General features: G+C 52.0%; 1 long non-coding RNA gene across 1 annotated transcript; it reads right to left on the bottom strand.

Moving 5' to 3' along the window:
• Positions 1 to 7,480: 7,480 nt before the first annotated feature.
• On the bottom strand, positions 7,481 to 17,146 carry LOC129046474 (uncharacterized). The gene is made up of 3 exons (XR_008507885.2): positions 16,534 to 17,146; positions 14,981 to 16,047; positions 7,481 to 14,516 (listed from the first exon to the last, which is right to left on the bottom strand). It is a non-coding gene; the product is annotated as an uncharacterized LOC129046474 (long non-coding RNA).
• Between the last annotated feature and the right edge of the window lie 924 nt (positions 17,147 to 18,070).

Raw genomic sequence — 18,070 nt, 5'->3', positions numbered from 1 at the left:
ATAGATAGATAGATAGATAGATAGATAGATAGATAGATAGATAGATAATAGATGATAGATAGATGATAGATAGATAGATAGATAGATAGATGATAGATAGATAGATAGATGATAGATGATAGATAGATAGATAGATAGATAGATAGATAGATAGATAGATAGAAAAATAGATGATAGATAGATCATTGATACAAATAGATCATTGATACAAATAAATTACTGATATTTTTGTGGCAGAGCCTGTTGGGGCTCACCCAAATCATGTTGTCTCTTCTTCCTGGATACACTACTAGATCCCATTTCTGGCCTCCTTGCATCTAGGTAGGACCATGAAACTAGTTCTTACTGCTAGAATGTGGTTGAATGTGATACGAGTTCCCTCTGGACAAGGCAATTAAAAATGGGTTGCCAGGGTGCCTGGGTGGTTCAGTTGGTTGAGTGTCTGACTCTTGATTTTGGCTCAGGTCATGATCTCAGGGTCATGACTTTGAGCCCATGTCAGCCTCTGCATTGGGTATAGAGCCTGCTTAAGATTCTCTCTCTCTCTCTTCCTCTGCCCCTTCCCACCGCTTCTCTCTCTCTCTCAAAAAGAAAAAAAGAATGATTGCCTTCTCCATGTTCTGTTTCCTGGAGGATGGAGAGAAGCTCGTGGAGGACTCTGAGACCCTAGAAGATGATGGAGCCACAACATGGAAGAAGCCTGGGTCCCTGAATGACTGCATGGAGCAGAGCTCCCCTCCCCACCCACTATGCTAAACTGTGAAGTAGGTAAAAAATAAACCTTTATTGTATTAAGCCACAAAGAATTGGGTTTTTATTATTGTTGTTACACCATTAGCATACCTGACTAATATATATAATTGCTCTATCCTTGTCCTTCTTACTCTGAACACAACTCCTCAAAAGCCCTAGTTCAGGCTGGGCTCAGCATCCCACTCTTCAGTTTCCATCCCTGGCTTTATGTTCAAACCTCCATCTTTACTTTCTGTTATAATCCTGAGTCTAAAGTCACTGATAGACCAAATCCCACATCTAAGTAGCACATCTTTATCTCTAGGCAGTGAGGCACACTAGAATGGACAAAACTTGGTGTTTCTAAGACCTAGATCCAAATCTCTCTATAAATTACCAGCCATGTGACCTTGGCCATGTGACTCTATCTCTCTGAGCCTCAATGTCCCCATCTGTAAGATGGAGATAATAATGTCTTCTTCATGGGGTTGTTGTGAAGATTACACTAGATAACAGACAGTAGGGGCCTGCACAGCCTCTGATACACTGAAGTCCTGCAGTGAGCCCAAAACCACTGGCCTCATCCCCACAGGCTGCCAAAACTGGCCAGGCTCCCAGGAGCCAGCCTACAATGGAGAGGGCTGTGAATATGTGGGGAGTGGCACTCTTGGCCCCAGGAGAGATAGCATCTCCTCAGCCCTCCCCCCATACTCATGAAGACAAAACTGTACACCTCTTACTGCACATATTGTGGCAACCTCCTCCAAATCACACTCTGATAAAAACCACAATGGCAACAATCATGTACTAACATCAGTTACAATCTCTTGGGCTTATTGTGTCAGAGACTTCTCCCAAGGAAAATCAGAATGCTAGAAGCATAGGGGCACTGGGGCTGCTCAGTTGGTTGGGCATCCAACTCTTGGTTTCAGCTCAGGTCATGATCTCAGGGTTGTGAGATCAGGCCCCTTGTCAGGCTCCGTGCTCAGCACGGAGTCTGCTTGTCCTTCTCCCTCTGCTCCTACCCTTGCTCTTGCTCTCTCTCTCTCAAATAAATAAATAACTTTTTTTTAATGCTAGAAGCATATTTCATTTTTACAACAATTCTATGAAGTACTTACTCTACAAATGAGATAAGTAAGGTTCAGAGAGGTTAAGTAACCTGCTAAAAGTCACACAGCCAGCAGGTAGCAGATCTAGAAATTGAACTTATTCATTTGCTCAATCTTTCATTGATTTAGTCAACAAATCATTTCTGCCATCTGTTCAATGCCCAGCCACGTGCTGGGCCTAAAGACGCAAGATGCAGGGAGACAGAGTACTCAAGGGGCTCTAGGGAAACAGACTGTGACTCCTTAGCTACAGTCCCAGGTATATTGGAGCCTGTGCAATGCCTATCCCTCTCTGGTTCCCTCCCCCAGCTCTGCTACCTCCCAGAGCTGCAGAACCCCAGCAACAGGCCAGAGACATTTCCTGAGGCCGCTGTTTTCCTTGGCCCTGTGATGGGAGACAGTATGCCCAACAAGGTGGAAAACAAGATGGGGTGGGGGAGGTAAGCTGGGAGCAGACCTCCCAACAACCTGTCCCTTTCGCTGGTGGGAGCAGGGAACAGAGAAGGCTGCCCTTCCACCCACCCACCGGCCCATCCAGGCCATTGTTCCCTTGTTGTGACAGGGGGTTCGGCAAGGGCCCCGCAGACCGGGGGCTTCCTCCCCAGCCAGCCATGCTTGGACAGCTGGAGGAAACAGGCGGCTGGAGAGCCAGCTATCCCTCCAATAACAACAGGCTGCTGCCCGCTGGCGGCCTTGCTGGGGGGCGGGCCTGGAGCTGGAGAGGCCACCCCACTCCACCCTGCCACTGGCAAAACATGTTTTCTTGTTTTCTGAGGGGGAGGGGGAGGCCCGTGCCCATCCTGAGCAAACAAGGTTGCTGATAAGCGTGGACAGGCCTGGCTGCCAGGCTGCCGGCTGCGTTTACAGAAGCAGGGGCAGGGCCAGGCCCACCCTGGAGGTCACTGGGGCCAGAATGCCAGGTTCAGAGTCAGGGTGGGGACAGTGAGCTCCTGGCCACTCCAGGGACGAAGCACCCAACTCCAAGCCTGCCTTCACTGGAAAGAGAAGACGGGGGCTGCCAAGGGCACAAGCACCATCGCTGACCTCAGCAGCACAGCACGCTTACCTCTGAGAGCAGACGTGCACATACCCACGGGGTGCCTGCTTCTCCGCTGGTCTCTGTGACAGTCCCCTCCCCAGCATCGCCATTTTCAATGCTGTAGATGATATAAGAAGGATTGCTCCCCATTACCTTTCTCAGATGAGGTGACTGAGGCTTGGAAAGGCTAAGTGACTTGTCCAGGGCCACACAGCTCTTGGTGCACAGGTGGGATGTAAATCCGCATCTGCCAGACCACAGAGCCCACGTTCTTTCCATGCCCTAGCGAGCCCCACAGCCCTTCGTATTTGTAGGGGTCTTCAGTTTACAAAGTTCTTACAGGCTACTGTATTCATTTACTGGGGCTGCTGTGGGGCTATTATCAACCTGCCATAGCTACCCCACATTTTTTATCAAGAAGCTCACAACAGACCTGTGAGGATCATGTCTCAGTTTGGGATGCCCCCAAAGCAGACCCTGAATTAAGGGTTTGAATGCAGAGCAGATTATTCAGGAATCGATCCTAGGAAGCTCCCATAAGGCATATCAGTGGGCCAAGACAGCTGTGGGCAAGTGAGATTCAGTCACACTGGGGACCCCTGGGACACAGAACAGGACTGTCCCCCAGAGATGCAAGGAAGCTGACATAATTACCCACCACTGCCACCCATCTTTAGCTGAGGGCTGCTCCTGGCACCTTGGCCCCCTGAGACTGTGCTGTGAGAGGCTGGGCATGCTCCTGTAGCCAGAGAAAGCCCTCAGGAGGAGGCATACAAGTTGACAGCATGTGCACGGTCAGTGCCAAGGGGACATGAGTGGGGCCCCAACAGACTCTGCCATGTTAGTAAACAGAAAACATCACCCTCATTCTGTAGATGTAACTACAAAATGCCCCCCACCCAGACCACACTACGCCCACACCCTCTGCATACTGGGACCCGGACACCCTGGGCCCATCTTCAGCTCTAAGTAAGTGGATGACCTCTCACCAAGGGTCACAGTCCCTGCAGCCCACCCCACAGGGTCTGAACCCCAGCCAGAGACAACAAGCTTCACCATCCTCACCCTTCTGACCTTGTCCAGAGAGAGCCGTGTCCTTGGATTCCTCCCCGCTTCCACCTCTGTCTTCCATCCCCATTCATGACCTCCCCCTCCAAAAGCGGGGGTGGGGGCAGAATTTATTTCCTCCTTTTGGGGAGAAGATCTTTTTTTTTTTTTTTTTTAAGTAGGCTTCGTGCCCAGTGTGGAGCCCAGTGTGGGGCTTAAATTCACAACCCAGAGATCAAGACCTGAACTGAAATCAAGAGTTGGACACCTAACTGACTGAGCCACTCAGGTGCCCCTGAGGAGAAGGTCTTAATATTACTGTCCAGGCCACAGCAACTTCTGGCTGGACACATCTCCAAAGGCAAGGGAAGCAAGGGCAAAAATGAACTATTGGGACTTCATCAAGATTAAAAGCTTTTGCACAGCAAAAGAAAGAGTCAACAAAACCAAAAGACAACCTACATAATGGGAGAAGATTTTTGCTAATGTTTTATCAGATAGAGGGCTAGTATCCAAAATCTATAAAGAACTTATCAAACTCAACACCCAAAGAACAAAGAATCCAATCAAGAAATGGGCAGAAGACATGAACAGACATTCCTGCAAAGAAGACATCCAAATGGCCAACAGACACATGAAAAAGTGCTCAACATCACTCGGCATCAGGGAAATCCAAATCAAAACCTCAATGAGATACCACCTCACACCAGTCAGAATGGCTAAAATTAACAAGTCAGGAAATGACAGATGTTGGCGGGGATGTGGAGAAAGGGGAACCCTCCTACATTGTTGGTGGGAATGCAAGCTGGTGCAGCCACTCTGGAAAACGTGTGGAGGTTCCTCAAGAAGTTAAAAATAGAGCTACTTTACGATCCAGCAATTGCACTACTAGGTATTTACCCTAAAGATATAAATGTAGTGATCCAAAGGAGCACTTACACCCCAATGTTCATAGCAGCAATGTCCACAATAGCCAAACTGTAGAAAGAGCCCAGATGTCCATCAGCAGATGAATGGATAAAGAAGATGTGGTATATATATACAATGGACTATTACTCAGCCATCAGAAAGAATGAAATCTTGCCATTTGCAATGACATGGATGGAACTAGAGGGTATTATACTAAGCAAAATAAGTCAATCAGAGAAAGACAAATACCATATGATTTCACTCATATGTGGAATTTAAGAAACAAAACAGAGGATCATAGGGGAAGGGAGGGGAAAATGAAACAAGACAAAACCAGAGAGGGAGACAAACCATAAGAGACTCTTAACATAGGAAACAAACAAACTGAGGGTTGCTGGAGGGGTGGGGGTGGGGGGAGGGGGTAACTGGGTGATGGACATTAAGGAGGACGCATGATGTAATGAGCACTGGGTGTTATATAAGACTGATGAATCACAGACCCGTACCTCTGAAACCAATAATACATTATATGTTAATTAATTGAATTTAATTTTTTTTTCAAAAAAAGGAAAAAAAAATTACTGTCCAGGAGCCATATAATCAATCCCCAAATTCTCTTCACCATTTCTCTCACTATACCCAAGGGCTCTCTGGTGGCCTAGTCACTGGTGAAAAGTGCCCAGTGCAGGTATACAAATGACACCATGCTGGGCACTTCACTGCACAGATGAGGAAAAGCTCAAAAATTCAAGTGATTTGTCCAACTTCAACACAGCAAGCTTTTTTTTTTTTTTTTTTTTTTAAAGTAGGCTCCACACCCAGCATGAAGCCCAGTGCAGGGCCTGAGCTCACAACCCTGAAATCAAGACCTGGGGTGAGATCAAGAGCCAGACACCTAACCAACTGAGCCACCCAGGCGCCCCATATAGCAAGTTATCTTCTGATTCCGAGTCTTTGGCAAAGAGGCATATGCATCCAGTCACTGGGGGTTTATAACAGATGCCAGAAAGGGCTGCTCTGATCTGCTTTTGTCCTACCATTTGCATGTGTGCAGAAGGATGCCAGGGCGGGGCAGAGGTGGGCATGGTCTATCCCAGGTAGGGGCAATAAAGGGGTGCATTGTCTGCAGCAAAGAACAGTAAGACTGACTAAAACTCAGCCAGCTTTTTATTATCACCAAGCACTGGCCATTCTCAAGAATATTAGTGACAAAATATTCCCCCACCCAGGTGGACAGCCCCTACCCCCACCCCACCCCTGCCAAACCCCACTGTCCTTTGCTCCTCCTCTCCCATTCTGTATCCAGAACAGAAACTTTGATTCAGTCGGGGCTCTTTTCCACTGAAGGGGAATGCTGTCTCAAAACCCATCCTCCACACATCACTCTAAGCAACCATATTCTGAGTTGGCATCAGAACTAATCCCTGGGATCTTTAAGGTTCTTAGACCAGACTCCCTGTTCAAGAAGTATTCCACAGGTTGTTCGCTAAGGCTAGGGGTCTGTATCCCATCCTCTCGCACGTAATCCAGGGTCCTACGCCTACCTCTCTGATGTCACAATCCTCACTAATCTTCCCTGACTGTGCTCAGCGCTATTTTTGCTCTGCTCTTGTCCAACTCCACACCTGCTTCCTGCCCCCAGGGCACCTAGGGCCCTGGCCTGAGAATTCAATCCAAAAAAGCTTGGCCTCCAGCTGGTCTACCTAGGGGCCATGATCTCCCAATGGTTACACAACACAGACCCAGAGGGAGCACCGGAAGGTGACTTCTCACCTGTGCACTGTCATCAACACAACCTTGAACCTTCTGGGAAATCCCCTGAATGGAGACCAGGCCCTTAGCACTTAACCACTATCTGAAGTTTTGTTATGGATTTGCTTATAGGTTTGGTTTCTCCCTCCACTGGAGAGTAAATTTCAAAAAGGCAGACACCTGGTCCATCTTCTTCCCTGCTGTGTCCCCAGTACCTAGAGCAGTGCCTGGGACAAGAGAGGCATTCAGTAGCTAGCAGCTGAAAGAATAAGTAGATGAGTTTTCCTCAGCCCACACCTTGGCCACAGAGGTCCAGACCCACCTGGGGAAGCCTCAACACTCAGTACGGCTCTGCCTCTGAGCCCCTGGGAGCACACATGCCCTTCACCCCAGATTGGATCTCAGGCTCTTCTACCACTCCATCCTCTATTCACCAGCCCTGCTGGGCTCTCCTGCCTGCTCCCCGTTTGAGAGCCAGAACCCTGAGATCAGACAGGCTGATTGCTGGACCTCAGTAAGGTTCGGTGTCTTTTCCCCAACAAAATGGAAAAGTAATAATGCCGGTCTCAAAGATTCTTAAGGGGATTAACTAGGGAGCCTAAAATACACCAGATGTGAAGAGTACTCAATGGTGTTTATCATTGCTAATGCCAAGCTAATAATACATTATTAATACTAAGTTAAGAGGCTTTTATAAAAGTCCAGAGGAAACTTCCAACCCATTCACCCTCCCCCAAGCCTTCCAAGGATCCCTGAGGAAAATGTTCAAAACTTAGGTTTACACGGAACTCAGATTTTAAAACAATGGGCTAATCCCCACCCATTTTGCATTGCATTCATGACTCTAAAGCTTTACCCCTCCCTGACCCCACCGCCTTTGTATATGACTTTGTAGCTTTCCTCACTAAAGAAATGGAATCCGCTTCCCCACCTCTTGAATCTGGGCTGGCCTCGTGGCCTGCTTTGACCAACAAAGTGCAACAGAACTGACTGTGTGCCATCTTTGAGCCTGGGCCCCCAGCGGTCTTGCATGTTTGCCTCTGCTCTCTTGCATCTCTACCACAGCCAAGACAGCATGCCTGCACTAGCCCGGGAGGATGAGAGACACGCCGAACAGAGCCAAGCCACGGCAGTCACCCCAGCCGAGGCAGCAACTCCCAGACTGAGCCCATCCAAGATCAGCAGGGCTGCCTAGCCCACCCCAGTGTACTCCCCACCTGTGAGCCAGGCATCCTTATTGCTGTATGCCATTGAAGTTTTATTACGCAGAAAAAGCTGATACACGACCCAACCAGGTATTGGATTGTGGTCTGGCCTTTGGACCGACCAATGGCTGGCCAGCTTCTGCTCATACAGCTCCATCAAGGGGATTCCGATCACCTTCAAAGGCAGCCTAGTCCCAAAAATCTAATCATATTTGGAGCTAAAATCTCTCTCCATGTACTTAACCCTTGGGCCAGACTCCTAGATCCACACAAAAGTAGTTCCGTCTCTCTCTCCTGGACCCATCTGGTGCTTCCAAGTCACATGTCCAAAATCAAAAGTTTCTCTTTTCTCTGTTTTGCACAGGGCAAGACTCTCTCAGGTCTCTGAAGACTTGTTCTGCCTCAGCCCCTGCAGTGAAAGTGTGGCAGAGCCATGAGACACACTGCTGTCTCCAGTGTGGGGACAGGGAGTCTCACCCCACCATCCCGCCCTCCACACCAGCTGCCAGGCTCCGTCCATCCATCTTCATCAAACAATGCTACCTGGCATCTACTTTGTGTCAGCAGCTGTGCTCAGGATGACAAGATAAAAGGCACAATCCCTGCGCTCAGGGAGTCCATCTAGTGAAGGGCTCATAGTGCTCGCACAGGGATCTGATGATGATACAATGATCTTTTATTGGGTGCCTACTATACACCAAGTACTTTAAATCATATATGTCTCAAGTCCTTGCAATGATTCTACTGAGTTTTATCATGTGCCTTTTTACAGATGAGGGAACTGAGGCTCAGGAATCGACCTGCCTGAGCCATAGCTCCTAAGTGGCAACATCTGGCTGTTGGTCCCAAAACCCAGGCTCTTCCTGCGGCACCAACTGGAGCAGAAGAGGTCACCAGGTTTTCCCTCATTTGACCATGCAACCCTTTTCTTGGAGAATATTCTGTAGGAGTACTGTTCAGCAGACAGGGAAAGCCCAATCTAACTCAACCCTCATTTTCAGGCAGGGAAACTGAGGGACTTTCCTGGCCTCACTGGGTCCCTGGCCTCCTGACTGTCAGCCCAGGACTCGGGGAAAGGACCCGCTCCTGGGAAGAGGAGGCAAAGGTGGAGGCAGGGACCCGGGCCAAGGGAACTGCTCAGGCCCTCCCCTGCCTGGCGCTGCCCTCCCTGCCCTGTCTGCTGACATGAGCTCACCCTCCAGGTGCAGCTGAACAATGCACACCCTCCAGGGCCGCAGGACCCACTTCCACCTTCAGGAAAACCCTTTGGGGAAGAGGAGGAGAAGAGTCCTGGGCAGCACTCAGCAATCCAGGCCCAGCTCCCAGCTGCCCCGACACCAGACGGAAGGGGACCCAGCAGTTAGCAGCCGCTCAGGGCCTGGCTGAGAAGCAGGTGTGCTGGAGTCCAGCTGTGGGACCTTGGCCATGGGGCCTTGGGAAAGGTTCACCAATTCTCTGAGCCTCAGTTTCTTCAGCTGGGACAAAAAAAAAAAAAAGATCAGTTGAGACATTACAAATGATTCAGTAAAGCATGATGCATTCTTCTTCAGATATGAAGAGTTATTCTTACATTGGAGATCAGATATGAAATAAACTTGCCCCTTTTTCCTAAGGAAAGACCCTGAAAAACTTCTTGGGTAAGTCATGGCAACTCTGGGGGGGCTTCCACAAAAGGAGGTGTCTCCTATTCCGTGATGTCTGGCAGGGCCAAGACCTGCCCAGAAACACAGACGGGACAGCATGAATGCTGAAGTACTCCTTCCAGAAATATTTCCAATGTGCCAGGACCTATGCTTACAGTTCCACACACCCCCACGCCCCCCTCATGCTGGCTTGTATCTTCATTTCCATGTCCTCGCTCTGACAGTCAGTCCAGGCTGCCGGAAATACACTTTCCCATCTTCACCTGGCGAATTCCTTCCTATTCATCCTGCAAAACTCAGATGAGGCTGAGGTGCAACCTCCTTGGGTCTTCCTGGCCTCTTCTCTCTCCAGATGAAGCGGAAGGTCTCTTCCGTACCCCACCTGTGCAGAACCTCACGACTGACCTCCTACCCTAGAGTGATCTCACCTGTTCGTACACCTGCCGCCCCCAGGAGCTTGTGAATGGCTTGGGGGCCGTGAGCCTGTACTCCCAGCCTGGCGCATACAGCTTGAGTGAATGAATGTGTAACCCAGCCTCCGGCCCTTTCTGTTGTGGGAAGCCTGGGGTTTTTCCTCAGGCCAACCCTTGAAGCAAGAGTCTGCCTGTCTTCACATCTACCCCCAGGAAAATACACGTAGTGTCCAGGTGCTGGAGATTTTGTAAGAAATACAGAGGACGTACACACCCCACAGCAAGATCCTCCCCCAAACCCATCAGATGTGTTTAATCCCAGGCTCCTCCCCACCACACTAGTAGACCAAGGTGGTGGGTGGAATGATGTCTGCCCCCGTCCAGGTGTCCACATGCTAATCTCCAGAACCTGTAGATTAAAGGTGGATTAAAGTTACAGACGGTAGTAAGGTCATCAGTTAGCTGACATCAAGATGGGGAGATTATCCTACACTATCAAGGGTCATAAAAAGTGGAAGAGGAAGGCAGAAGTGGATGTCGAAGTGATCTGACACGAGGACTGGAAATGGCTGTAAAGGTGGAGAGAAGAGACGGGGCCACATGCCAAGGAATTTGGTGGCCTCTGGAAGCTGGAACAGGCAAGGAAATGGATTCTCCTCTAGAGACTCCAGAGAGAAACGACGTTGGACCAGTGAGGCATGGTTCACACTTCTGACCTCCAGAGCTGTAAAAATAAGTTTGTGTTGTGTTAGGCCACTAAATTTGCAGCAATTTGTTTCAGCAGCAATAGGACACTAATACATCCTCCTCTTGCCCGAGCCCCTTACCCCGTGGACTCCCCGTCTCAAGCAATTCTGCTCTGGCCCCAAACCTGCACAGCTCACCCAGCTAAGGTGCAAGCCCTGCAGGTGCCCCAACCACCCTCCTCAAAGGGCAGTTCAGCAGCTGTCCGTTGTTACGCAAGGATCTAGCCCTTGACAAGAGGGCTCAAGCCCCCGCAGCCTGTGCTCGCATGTTGCACAGTCTGGCCCGGAGGCAGACACACATGCACACGGTGCAGAGCTCTGAGAGCGAAGGGGAGGGGAACCCAGACGGCACAGGAGAGCTCAGGGAAAGCTTTCTGAAAGAGGTGGGTGGCACTGAGCTGAGTTTTGAAGGGCATGTAGGCAATCATCAAGTGAAAGGAAGCAAAGGACTGTGGGTCCAAGGAAAGAGAAATCCAGAGACAAGATAGAGACAGGGGAGACAGAGAGCCACGGCAAATTGGAGAGGCAGAGAAAAAGGCCCAGAGAAAGAGGCAGAGAAGAGCCGACTTTGTCGTGTGGCTGCTCCCAGCCCAGCCCCCCTCCGGTTCTGGGACAGAAAATAGCCTGGCTGACCCGTGGTGTGCAAAGCATTTCCTGTGCAGCCCTGGGGACCCCTGAGCTGTACTTTCTCAGGGGTGGGGCTGGCTGCGAGGGGGGCAGTGAGGGCAGAGGAGGAGGGGACAAGAAGTCCTGGGCCTGCATCAACTGTCCAGGACAAGAGTGGCTGAAGATGGGAAGGAAGTGGCATGCATATGTCAGGGTCCACATGTGTGCATGAGCATGAGGACTACCAGGGTGTGGCTGAGGCTCTTGCACGCGTGCATGTAGCTAATCCTTGGGTTCTAGGTCTCTTCGTGGGAAGTGAAGTTTGGATGAACAGACAGCAGGTCCTGGTGGACACCTCCCTGTCTTATGTCCCAGGGTGAAAGGCAGCTCTGAGAGCCTTCTTGAGGACAGAAGCCATCCCCTCTGGGAAACCACCAGCTTCAATGTTCTAGGAGCAGCTTCCAGTTGACTCTGTCCTGCCTGCTCCCCAAGGGCACCACCTCTGTGTGCTCCCTTCAGGGGTCAATGCCCTGTTCTCAACTTTGGCTGGGGAAGGAGTGATTCATCCAGAACCTTCTCTGAGGACCTTTTCCAGGGAACAGGGGGAGAGGGTGGGGGACAGTGAGTCCTAGCTCCCAGAACCCAGAACATCTCACTGTGAAAGACATCTTCCTCTGGGGGAGATACTAAATATCCCCCAGCGACTTCAGCCTAGACCCTCTCCCACCCTCCTCACTGGGTACCTGTCCCCACTTTCCCAAGGCTGTTTTTGAGACTCTCTGGAAACCAGCTCTCCATTCTATCTTTATGCAGTTTAATATTTTACCCTCTACCCCTGCTAGATTTTTATCATTCCAGCACGTGGAGATGTCTTTGAATGGAGAGCACACTTTTTTCCTGTTTGATGGACCTGCTTTCCGAAACATTCGAGCAGAGCCTGGGCAGCCATCCGCTGGGCTGCCACAGAGGGGATTCCTGCCTGGGAGGGAGGCAGAGCTTTGGTTTTCAGCTGGGCAGCTATGCACACCGCAGGAGGTCATCCAGGGGAAACAAGGTAGTTCCTCACTGTCTTGGGTCTGAGTTCTCAGCCAGGATTACCTTCTCTGACCTTTTGGCTCAAATTCTGACACACCTAACAACCAGCCAGGACCTCTGATTGCACCATGTTGGGACCCATGAAGCTCATCCCAAAAAGCCACAGAAGAGCTGCTAGGCTGGACCTACACTGGCTTCATCTGGCCAGTCCAGGCTGCTTCCTGGCCCCAATGGGCCTGCTCCCCTGGCAGATCAGAGGTGCCATCATCCCTGCCCTCCCAAAAGGAGACTAATGAACACCTGGCCTAAGGAAACGGAACATTTGCCGAGCACCCATCATGTAGCTCCTGTAATTAACACGCCAACCCTTCTAAGGGGGAATTCCTGTTCTGGTGAAGAAGGCATTTCCAGAGGAGGCTAAGTGAGGACTCAGAGTCAGGTTGAGTCTGACACATGGAAGGGACCGTGTCCTCTCCTCCTAGCCTCCCTCCACAAGAGGAAGGTCGGGCATGGGGGCGTACACAGGAGGCAGGCTCCTGGAGAAAAGGAGGCCGGAGCAAGATGCGCTTTCCCCAGCCCAGCTCCCAGGACTGGGTCAGAACCTCAGGGAGAGGGAGGGGGCGTTGCTAACCGGGAAACTGCCTTTCCTGGGGGGTTATGTGAGAGAAGCTCACAAGCCCCTCTGTTTTGGGGCCCGGTGACCAAGTATGATTTGGATCTGGTGAGAGAACCCTTCTCCCTGCTTCTTCATACAATTCCCGTGGCTCCAGTCCAGCAAGGACTGAGGGAAATATGATGCCACCTGGCACCCTATCATAGGCTTGAGGGCACTGGGGTGGCACTGGGTTTGGGATAAGGGTCCCTGTAGCCCTTCTGTGGCTCGCAGACCAGGGCCACTCATGCAATAGCCAACTATGAACACGTGTGATGTACCCTGGGGGCTCTGTGAGTAGGTAGAAGCCTGGGGTCCTCACGACGGGGAGCTATGAGGCAGCAAAGGTGGGGCCTTAATGTCAATAATTTCATTTGTAGCCACAGGTTGGTGAAGCCAGGGAAAGCCGTCTCTCACGAACTCTTAGGGATGTCAGTCAAGCTCAAAGAGGCCAAGTCACAGGGCGCCTGGGTGGCTCAGTTGGTTAAGCGACTGCCTTCGGCTCAGGTCATGATCCTGGAGTCCCGGGATCGAGTCCCGCATCGGGCTCCCTGATCGGCGGGGACTCTGCTTCTCCCTCTGACCCTCCTCCCTCTCATGCTCTCTGTCTCTCATTCTCTCTCTCTCTCAAATAAATAAATAAAATCTTAAAAAAAAAAAAAAAGAGGCCAAGTCACTTGCGGAGGTGGTACAGCCAGCACCACGCCTGGGTCCCTGGCTCCACAGCCATGATCCTTCCAGGACGCTCGTTCACCAGGGCACCCCTGATGCCCACTTCAATGCGAAGGTCCCAGAAATCCTCTTGGTCAGCCCACCCCACTTCCCTTCCCGAGGCCGGTACACCTATGCTGAGCCTTCTCAGCAGCAGAGACGCCTGGGGGCCACCTTGTGAACCCCTGCCCCGCCCGAGAGGCGCCGTCAGACCTGCCCCCTCATCGTGCCTCCTAAGAAACCGCCTGCCTTCTCTGGGAACTTTGGCCCCGTTCCCTGGGCCACTGCAGAATCGGCCACGTTCTCACCTAACACTTGCCCTTTCAAGTGGGCCAGTGTGCCTCCTCTCTCGACTTCTGGGTTTGGAAACCAAGGATCGAGGTGAGTCCTGTGAGGGAACCTGCCATATATCAGACTTGGGAGTCCTTGGCAGCCGTGTTCCTCCATGTGGAAGAAACAGGTATGCAGAGAGAGGTTGGAACCACCAGAGAGAGAGACACAGAGGTGAGCGGCGCAGAGAAAGTACGGTGACCTTCATGGCCGACGCTGAAGCCGCTCTAGAAACTAGGAAGGTCTTTTTGCCTGAAGAGCCTGACGCTGGACTTCGGTGACTGGCCTACAGCATTGTCCAGCCCCCACATCGTGCCCTTTCCCATCCATCCCAGGAGAGGCAGGGCCAAGCAGCAGCACCAGGGAGAAGGAAAGCGGGAGGGGGCCCCAGCCGGGCCGTCCCTTGGGCTTCTCCCGACAATCACACGGGCAGCACATTGTTCATTATGGCTTGAGACACCTCCCCGGATACCCCCACCACTCAGCTGGCAGCCGAGCGAGACTGAGGCGGGAATGGGCGGTAGAGGCAGTTCTAGTGTCTTCGGAAACCTGATGCCTGCGGACCACGCTCTAACGACAGCTTCCTGAGGACAGAGAGGGAAAGAGGAGAGGTCAGGTGGGGGACAGGAGAACAGCTCATTCTGTGCTGGGGCGGGAAGGATCCCAGGCCCGGGTGGGGAAAGGGCTCAACAGGAGAAAAGATGGCTGCCTGGCCCCCACTCAGACCTCCAGTGTGGCCTTGAGTCAGTCAGTTCTCTTTCCTCTCCCTCAGGCACCCCATCCCCCCACTCCTCCCCACCCCCCACCCCCCCCCAACACCCCGCCGTGAAACACACAATGGGAGCCGAATAGACTCTGAGCTGGAGAATCCTGATCTCTCCCAGCTTGGCCTCCCACCAGAACCACCCCTGACCTTAGCACCTGCCAAAGTCCTCTGAATTCTAATTGCTATGACTGTGTACCCGCTCGGGGTGGGCAAGCCCACGGGGCCAACTGCTGGGACTCTGCTGTTAGTGCAGGCTGAGGGGAAAGGACAGGAAACCAGGACCTGAGCAGGGAGGCTGAGCTACTCCAAGGCAAGACCCAGCCCAATGCTGATGTCTTTAGGCCAGTTTGATCCTCAAAGCAGACAGACTCCGGAACTGGCGTTTTAGGAGATGTCTGTGTTCTGAGCAGGATCCCAGTCCACTGCTTAGGAGCATGGAAACCAGCCCAGCCCCTCAGAGGAGAAAGGCAGAAGGGTAAGGAGACACGAACGAGCCCAGTCAGGGCGTCAGGAAGTAAAGCAGGGCGTATAAACTGTATAAACTGGAAAAGCAGAGCTGGAGCCAGATAGCCAAGGTCCAGGGGTGCCCAGGACTCACACACACCAGGCTGTTGGCAACGAAGCTGATTCCAGAGCCCCGCAGCTTGCCCAGGCCAGGCTGCTTGGTGGGATTGGCCCTTGCAGCTAAGCACAAAGTAAGCTGAGACTGAGTCACACGCAGGACTGCACCTGGGAGGAGGTGGTGTCCTCGCCGGCCACGTGAATGGCCCTGCTTTCTACACCAGGGGTGGCAAGAGAGTCCAGATAAAGAGTCTTATGGCGGTTGTGGCTCCCCCGGGCCTAAGTAGCCACAACTCACAGCTGCGTTGTGGCCGTGGCATACAGGGCAAACTGTCCGTAAGGGCTGGAGGTGACCCAACTCTGGAGCACAGGGCCTACCCGGGCAGCTTTCTCAGCCCAGCCTCAGAGGCCCCTGGCAGTAGAGAGTCCAAGTAGGAGCGAGCCAATATTTGCTTCAAAGCCTCTCTCCTCCACTAATTTATCTCCTCCTCCTTCTCAGGTTCTGTGGTATAGCATGCCCTCCAGCTCAGTGCTGTCCAATAGAACATTCCACAGTGATATCCAATGCAGTAGCTACCAGCCACGTGTGGCTAGTGAGGAAGCGGATGTGTAGTTTTAATTCATTATTTTGTACTTGTCATCGTTGCCCACGGCTAGTGGTCACCATATGGGACAGCGGAGTCTTGGCTCTTGCACATGGCGGGGCAGTAAAACCTTCTGAGATCCAAACATTTCACCATGTCCGTGTGCCAGGAGCGATCAGAAACGGCTCTCTGTTCAGGGTAGGGCTGAAGTGACAGGGACAAGAGGGAAAGGGAAAGAAAAGAAAGGCGTATACGTATTACCTTATTTCGTCCTCACAGAAACCCTGCCAAGTAAATACGATCATCCCCACCTTAGGAATGAAGACACTGAGACTCAGACAGGTCTAATAACCTGCCTCGGGTGACCCAGTTAGTTAAGGCCAGAGGAAAGGTTTGACCCTAAGAGTCTGGCCTCAAAGTCCCTGGTTTTCCACCTCATTACACAGCTGAGGAACAAAGCGCTCCCTCCTGGCGCTGACGGGTCAGAGCGGGGCAGGGCAAGGCCAAGGGCTGCCCAGGGTCCCCTAACCTGCCTCTTCCTGAGCTCAGGCTGCCCTGTTATGACTGCATGCTATGACCTGAGGTGAATCTGTAGAACTCAGGCACACCCAGATTCACACAGAAGGCCAAAGGCACATGGCCAAAGACAAATTATCTGCTTCTGTGCCATCCATTAGTGCGGATAATTACCAGTTGATTTGATATTCTTGGCTTAGGGGAAGGCAGAGCTGTGCTTTGTCCGGGCTAATATTAAAATACCTCTTCACCTCCCCTGCACACGCTGATCTGCTCACTCAAGGCTGGGCCAGACGGGGGGTCAGAAGTGAGCTGGAAGGGAAGGAGATGAGGGTGGGGAAGGGACTAACATTTCTTAGACATTTCATTTCATGCCAGGTACCAAGCTAAGGACTTCGACAGACCGTCTCGAGTACTGATCATCGGTACGGGGTAGTGACGACTATTTTCAGTTTATAGGAGCAGGCCTGAGGCACAGACAGGCAGGGCGATCTGCCCAAAGTCACACAGGTGATAGGGTAGAGTGCGACTTCAAAATCTAGCTCTGCCGGACTCCCAGCCCCTTTTAGATCACACTGGCTCTTGGCAGAGATCTGGAAAACCCACCGCTGCTGATAAAGGGCCTCAATTCCTCTCCAGCTCTGCCTGGCACCATGCCCGAAGCCAGGCTCCTGCTGCAGGCATCTATCCCTTCTCCCGGAAGTTTAGGCTCCCATGAACAGGGGCAGCCCCCAGCCCCCAACCCCATTGTGCAGTCCGTGACAATGAGAGGCAGGCGTCCCCTTCTTACCCACCGCTTTCCTCCCCACCCCACGGGGTGCTGCCAGCTCGGCACAATAGTGCATTCTGTGTCCAAGAGCCTCCGCTGGCGGCCCCCCGGCTTGCGCAGCCCCTCCAGACAATGGCAGGGCCCAAAAGGCCTGATAGCCGGTGACAAATGTATGTGAATGACCAGCTCACAGGAAGTTGCCTTCAATAGTCCGATAGCTTCCTGTATCCTGACATTGTGAAGGCCCACTTCCTGTGCTGTCTCCGAAAATACAGCTCGGTGAGGCTGGGGGCGGGGGCAGTGGTAGAGCTTCTCTGTCTGCTCCCCCCCAGGGGGGCCCGGGCAGGATTCATTTCTCCCCCCCCCAAAAGGCCACCCATCTCACCTCATTTCTGATTCAAGGGTGAATTCTCTGCTGGCCTCTAACCAGTTCCTCCACCTCCCGGCCAAACCCCACCCAAGCCCAGGCAGAACAAAATGACCTATTTTTAAAGATTGCACGGCCTTCCTCAGTAACAGCCCCCACCCCCCAATTCCAGGATCTCAGGCCTCTGCTGGGAAAGGCTTTCCCGGGTCTCCTCGCATTCCTCTGGTGCACACTGAACACGGTTCTACTCCAAACAATAACCTTCAATAGTCTTACAAATGCTCCTTCAGTCACCCTTCGACCTTCTCTTCCCAGGGTGGATGGTCATGATTCCTTCGGCTTCCTCTGTGTCACAAAAAGCCCAGGGCAGCAAGAGAGCGGGGAGGCCCCCTCTCCCTCCAGGCTCCGGCCAGACTCGAGAAAAGCTTTTCCCCGGGCGTGCCTCCCCACACACCTTGGCTCCCCACGGAGGTTGATCAGGGACAGCGAGACCGGGGCAACTAGGAGTGAATGCACCTGGGCATCTTCTGCAGAGTCAGGCACTAGGCAAAGAGCTTTTCCCTCCATTACCTGGT

The sequence above is a fragment of the Mirounga angustirostris genome, unplaced genomic scaffold (genome assembly GCF_029215605.1).
Source record: "Mirounga angustirostris isolate CCGP_5_RB_7025 unplaced genomic scaffold, mMirAng1.0.hap1 SCAF_4, whole genome shotgun sequence".
Lineage (NCBI taxonomy): Eukaryota > Metazoa > Chordata > Mammalia > Carnivora > Phocidae > Mirounga > Mirounga angustirostris.
This window is presented reverse-complemented; position numbering and strand designations above follow the sequence as displayed.